The 6,594-nt window shown below is 50.9% G+C and overlaps 1 protein-coding gene across 1 annotated transcript in view; it reads left to right on the plus strand.

Moving 5' to 3' along the window:
* Positions 1 to 6,594, plus strand: part of CAPZB (capping protein (actin filament) muscle Z-line, beta) — a gene marked incomplete at its 5' end in the record, with an annotated part of 32,143 nt that overhangs the window by 20,454 nt on the left and 5,095 nt on the right. The window lies entirely within an intron of this gene.

A 6,594-nucleotide genomic window follows, 5' to 3' on the forward strand; every position in this document is an offset into this window, starting at 1 on the left:
TTTGAAGTCTTAGTTTGTCTTTTGGTATTCCTAAATTTGTCTATTTCCATGTGTGTTACCCAGACAGCTGTTTTTATCCCTAAGATTTGCTCACTTTCTTATTGGAAGATTCCAGTAGGATTAGGGCTGGAGCCCCTCTGCTGTGAGGGCAGGCTGAGAAGAGAAGGCTCCAGGGAGACCTTCATGCAGCCTTTCAGTATCTGAAGGGGGCTTCCAAGAAAGCTGGGGAGGAACATTTTACAAGGGGTTGTAGTGATGGGATGAGGGGTGATGGCTTCAAACTGGAAGAGGGGAGATTTAGATTAGAAATTAGGAGGAAGTTCTTCACTCTGAGGGTGGTGAGACCCTGGCCCAGGCTGCCCAGGGAAGCTGTGGATGCTCCATCCCTGGTTCCCGACCAGGCTGGATGGGGCTTGGAGCAACCTGCTCTAGTGGGAGGTGTCCCTGCCCATGGCAGGGGGGTGGAACTGGGTGATCTTTAAGATCCTTTCCAAGCCAAACCTTTCTGTGATTTTACAAATACAAGTCAGTGTCTCTTGTTTTGTCTCTTTTAGAAGCCAGTTAGGCCACTGTGATCAAACCTGTCTTACATGGCTGTAGGATTCCTCTGTTCTTAATCACACCAGTTACCCTTTAGTGTCCCTCTTCAGTATTTTCCTCTTCCAGTGCCAGGTCGATGATTTTTAAAAACTTCTCTGAAAAAAAAAACAAACAAAAAAAACCCCACCAAAACAAAACCCCAAACCTCTACTAAACACTTGGGGTTTTTTTTTGTGCCAGTGTTAATTACCTTGACTCCTTCTTGAGAGCCAGGAGGGTGCCAGGCTGCTGGCTGGATGGGTGGGATCTGCTGGGCTTGGCTTCTCTGGGTGAAGGTGCTCCTGCCCCAGCCACCCAAGGTTCTCACCTCCCTGCTGCATGGTGCTCTGGGCTGAGGTCTGGGCTGTGGAGGTCAGTGAGTCAAGCAGGGTAGTGAGCTGTGGAGCACAGCAGGCACGATGTGTGGTCATGGGTGACTGGAGAGATTGGCAGCACCTAAAATCTCCTTTATGAGCCTTCCCTGGGCAGACGGGTGCTTTCCATCAGAGGACAATGCAGACTCTGTTGTTCTGCCCAGGTCTGAGCCAGGAGCAGGGGAGAGGGACCTGTGATTGCAGAGAGGAGCTGGACCTGCACGGGTGTTGCAGGAGCTTTTCTTTCCACGCTGTTGATTTACAGGAGAAGCTGATGGAAAAGCAGAGGGGGGTTTAAAAGGTGCCTGGAGAGGGGTTTGGGCACTGCGTGCTCTTTTAAAATGTTTGCAGTGGTTACACCCCAGTGATGGTGACCCGAAAAAATATTTAATCACAGGCCTTCCTAATACTTTAAATCATAGCTGTGAAGTGGGGGCCAAGGGCTCAGCTCTGGCCGTGGCCTTGTGGTGTGTGAGAGCTGTGCCAAGGAAAACAAGAGCCTGCTGAGAATGGGTGTCCTCAGTACACCTTGGCCTGAGCCCCTCGGCCTTGTTTGGTTTGACTTTCACTCTCTAAGCTTTAGGGAGGAGATTCATGCTCCTGTCATCATTTGAACAGCAGATCATTGAGTTCATATGTGATGCATTAAAGCAGGGGCCTGCTTCCAATGTAAGTAACCATAAAAAAGCCACTGGGGTAACGATGCACTGCTGCTGGGCAAACAATGGAAACTCCCCTTGCAGAGCTCAGCCTGGGGCTGGAGTTCTCTCTGCAGATGCCATACCAGGCTTAATGGGACAGGACAGGCTTCCTCAGGACCCAGGGCAGGAAACAAAAATCTTCATGCTACCTAGAGGTCTGCTGGGTGAGGAGCTGTTTGTTCTGAGCTGCTTCTTCTGTAGCTGGACTCAGCTCCTGAGCTGGAGGTTTTTACACTGCTCTAAATCCCATTTGCCACGTCACTTAAGGGCAGCACGTTTGGTTTTCACTCTTTGGTAGGTTTTTTTCATACATTCTGCAGCAAACGTAGGCACTGAAAGTAGGTTTCAGTTGTTTCTCCAATGGTGTGTTAGTTTTCCCTTGGTGATATCAATCATCTGATGTCCTAACCATATTTTGGGTATTTTGTACGTGGTTTTGGGTCAACTCAACGTTTGAGCTCCTTGCCCACCTTTGATCCTAGAATGGGAACAGCAGATGTCCTCGTGTGTTTGGTGGAAGCTTTTGAAGTGCTCACAAGCTTTGTAATATCCTGGCTTATAAACTGATGGCAGAGAGAACCTTTCAGTGCTTTCAAAGGGGAGTCTGTGGAGAGCCATTACTTTGAAACCAGTTTCACCTCGTAGCCACAAATTGGGTATTTTCTGAGTGATGACTGGAATGATGAACTTGGTGGCCAGGAGCAGGCACAAAGGACCAGCTCATGGAGTGCCTCCTAATTCACCACTCTGGCAGTGACAAAGAGCTGGGCAGGTCTTGCACTGGATGTCACAGGGAGCATTTGCTGCTGCTTATGGAAACACTTGCTCAGTAATTTCCCTTCCTGATGTCTGCAGATCACACTCGGTGTGAGTGTCAAGTGAAGGGACAACGTGGTGGAGCTGGGCTTGGATCTGGAGTCTACAAATAGCTGCTCTGGGCTCTCCTGTCCTCTTGGTGAGGTCAGATCAGTGGCCTCTACCTACCTGAATGCCACACACTGAGGACTGATGTGGCTTTTCCAGTTTGTTGATCCACTTCTCAGTGGGTTTCCCAACGCAGCTTTCCACGTGCTGTGACAGGAATTGTCTCTGTTTATAAGGGGAAAAGTGTGGACAGAATAAGGAAAGAGGGAGAGATGTGGTAGATGGAGCACTGAGCCTGTTTTGGGCAGATGAAAACCTCCTCTGTGCCACTGGAACTTACTCCACCTGATGGTTTTCTAAATGAGAGCTTCAGGCTTTTGCTTTATGCCTTCAGTTATGGAAGTTTCTTTTAAAGAGCTGCAGTCTCTGATTGAAACGAGATGTCCTGTGATGTGCTCCCAAACAGAGCCTGAGATTTTGGGTTTGTTTAAAGTGTGGGATTTCAGATTCTGTCCTGATCCAATAGAGGGACGTGTGGATGTACACACACAAGCCTACAACACACAAACATCCGTGCTGTGATTATCCAGTCCTGTAAATAATTTATGGATAGGCATAATTGATTTGTGTATGTGCATGTGTCAACTCCACTGTGAGAAGATGAGGGAGACTCCTGCCCAGCTCCATGCATGTAAGATCCATAGATCATCATTTTGGTCTGAAAACTTGGGGAGGATTAGAGCTGAAGTGACTTCTCCACACTGCTGGAGTGTTCCCTTCACATGGAAGAACATTTGTCTTCTTGCCCAGTGCAGGTTTCATTCTGATCTTTAGCAGTTTGTCATGTGTAAGTACCAACATGCTGTATGCAGCCATCTCTGTTTTGGCTGCAAAGGATGTCACAGAAGAACTTTTTGGTGGAACTGGTAGGAGAAAGCTGATTTCTTTTCTGTTTTTCCTTTGCTATCATCCTTGCCCTAGAGGCCTGTGACATCAGATAGAGAACTTGTATTTTTGCAGGTGCCCAAACACTGGGGCTCTGCTGGAAAACCTCTCCTGGGGATGAGCCTGGATGCAGCTCACGAGAGCTCAGGCCTGAAGCAGCAGAGGCCAGGATGGAGGCAGCAGCTCCCAGCTCCCAGCTGAGCCTGGCAGCACTGGCTGGAGGGGAGGGCTGAGGCCAGGGGTTGGGCAGGGAAGGAGTGGTGGGTGTGTTAGGTGCCATCTGCCCTGATGGAGGGCCGCAGGGTGAGGTGCTGGGAGGAGGGGAGAGGGCAGGACACGCTGCCTTCCCCTGGCAGCAAAGGAGGGATGAAAAATGCCAGCGTTTTCCTGGAGGGAGGAGCAGCTGTGAGATCCCCTCACTGCGTGCAGAGTGGGAGCAGCCTGCCCGTTTCCTGGCAGAGAGTCAAAGCTGCACTTGGATGGATGGATGGATTTCTGCAGCCCCCTCCTTCAAGGCAGGACTAGCAGGTGCCTTCCTGAGAGCTGGCCGAGCACAAAGAGCCCGTGTGTGCTTCCTCAGCCAGGGGGAACACTGAGGAAGGACAAGCTTGCTGAGAAAGAAGCTGGCTCCAAACCTGGAGTTTATTTACGTAGGGAGGGGCGGGAAGGGGAGGACGTGGGGCTGCCCTGGGGTTTCAGATGAAAGCAGCACAGATGTGTGTCGAGTTCCTTACTCGAAATGCTCTCTGGCCAAGGTGGAAGGTTTGGCAGAGCTGGATGCAGGCTGCCCTGCTGCAAAGGGAGCTCGAGCTGCCCTCAGGAGGAGCTGCCCTGGGAGGGGTCACTGCTCAGTAAAACACCAGTGAAGATGTTCTGCCTTTTCTCACAGGAGAGTCATATATTTTCATCAAGTGGAGCTTTCATGGAAAGGTCCATCCCAGCCACTTCCAGAGGCTGTAGCCTGGAGGGGGGAAAAGGGGGGTGGATGTTTTCCCACCAGAGGGATCTTCAGGTTGTAGCTGTCATGATCCTTGCACTTCAGCAGTTATCCAGATTCCTGGGGGCACTGTCTTTAACTGCTAACTGAGCTGTGGTTTTGGGGCACAGAGATGAACTGAGTGGGGCTTGTCCAGGGAATCATTTCTGAATCCACAGAAATCCACATGGATTCTGCAGTGGCTCAGTTGTGTAGTAACTTTTAGAAGAGTTGAGCAGGTACAGACTAGTGGGATAGAGAGCAGACATGGGGTCCCCAGATGCATATGTGGGGTTGAATGTAGGGTTTGGTAAAGGATACAGGAGATGTTTGGTTCCCCCAGTTGGAGCAGCTACACAGGAGCACCCAAGAAGAGGAGCTGAGCTCTCAGCTGATCTCACAACGCTGCAACCTCCATGGGGTTCACAACTTCCATTTCTCCAGCTACAGTCTGAAATAGGAGTCGGGCAGAGAGAGGCCAAATTTTGCCTTGCTGGTCTCCAAACCATTCCGTGTGCTTTCCACCTGGAGACTTCAGGCTGCCCACTGCCTGTGGCCTGGCAGATTTTGGCTCGTGCTGCTCTGTTTGTGTCTCATTCAAGGGATTTTCATGTTGCTCTGGGGCCAGAGCAGCCGTGGATGTTGTTGCCAGTTCTTGCCAGCAAAATGGTGGATGAGTTTCCTCCTTTTCTTTCTAGTATTTTTAGACACGAAGTGCTCATCCAATTTGAATTTATCTCTGCATTAATTCTTCCAAGTAACACGTACAGAAAGCCCAAACAGCTGCTGCAGGAAACCCCCAAAGCGACCAGCCAGCCATGGAGAGCTGGACAGACCCAGGAGAGCAGAGAGAGCTTCCCTGGGAGGCAGACCCGTGGCAGATGGCTGGGGACAGAGGCAGGGACACCAGGCAGTGGGGCCTGAGCAGCAGAGGAGCTCCTGGGCCCTGGGGCTGGGACTTGGCTCCTTCCAGAGCGTTGGCTTCTTGGCCGAGCTCGGTGGCAGATGGGGAGCGACAGTGGAAAGATGAGCTGCTTCTTAACATCAACTTCCAGAGTGGAATTTCCCCTCAAAGCAAACCAGCCCTTTTAGTTAAGCAGCTACAGGCTTGCTGCTGAGGTCCGTGCAGCAAGAGCTGCTGGAAGGAAGCTTTAAACCCCCCCCCAGCTCTGCTGTTTGTATGAGATGGCTGCTTCCTCCCTCTCAGCTCCACTAAAACAGCCTCTCGGAACATCTGCGCTTCCATAGCACATAAAAACGTTTTCCTTCTGGCAGCAGCTTTTATGGAGATGTAATAAGTTTTACCAAAAAAAAAAAACCAAAAAAAAGACAGAATTCATTCTGTTTTCAGACTCTGCTCCTTGCCGAGGAGCTCGAGCTCGGCCTGCCCAGGTGGGGAGGACTCTGGAAGGAAGGTGTTGACTCACTGCCAGCCCAGAGGGGGTCAGTTTGCCCAAATAGTTCCCAAACTCAGTGGAACGTGGGTGCCTGTGTGGACGTAGCTCAGATTTGTTCTCCCCCTGGGTCCCTTCTGCAGGCAGCGTGTCGCTGTCACACGCAGACAGGACAAACTGTGTCCTTGTTCCCTCTCCCCCTCGTCTGGGTTGTCTGTTGCCTTCAGGGTTCCAGCTGAGCAATGTGCTTCCCCAGGCCTGTTAGAGACTTGGCTTATTAGGAGAAACCTGTCGCTGGCCCAGATTTTGAAACCCTACCCTGAGGGAGGGATGTGAACAGATGGATAAGAGAATTCGGCGGGATTAGTAAAACCCTTTGAAGACTGTTCTTCCCACTACATTTTCCTCCCAGTTTTGTTTTCGTGCCATCTCAGCACATCTTGTATCAGTTGAGGTTCTGGGGACTTGCTGTTCGTTGTTCAGCAGCCTGTCTGTGTGCAGGCAGAGTTCCCATCTCGGGATGTGGGGAAGCTGGGCTCTTCCCAAGCACAGATCATGGATAGATGGTCAGCCAGGGCCCCTGGGTGGACATCACACGGGGCAAAGTCAGGTGGAATAAAGGAAATGCTGCGTTCTGCAGGAGCAGCTCCCAGCTCTTGAGGCTTGTGAGGAAAACCTCACCTAGTTCAGGTCTCCTGTTCAGATCCTACACCGAGAGCGTGGTGTCATTACACACTGAAGCTGCTCCCACTCTGAATTAC

The sequence above is a fragment of the Merops nubicus genome, unplaced genomic scaffold (genome assembly GCF_000691845.1).
Source record: "Merops nubicus isolate BGI_N331 unplaced genomic scaffold, ASM69184v1 scaffold27257, whole genome shotgun sequence".
NCBI lineage: Eukaryota > Metazoa > Chordata > Aves > Coraciiformes > Meropidae > Merops > Merops nubicus.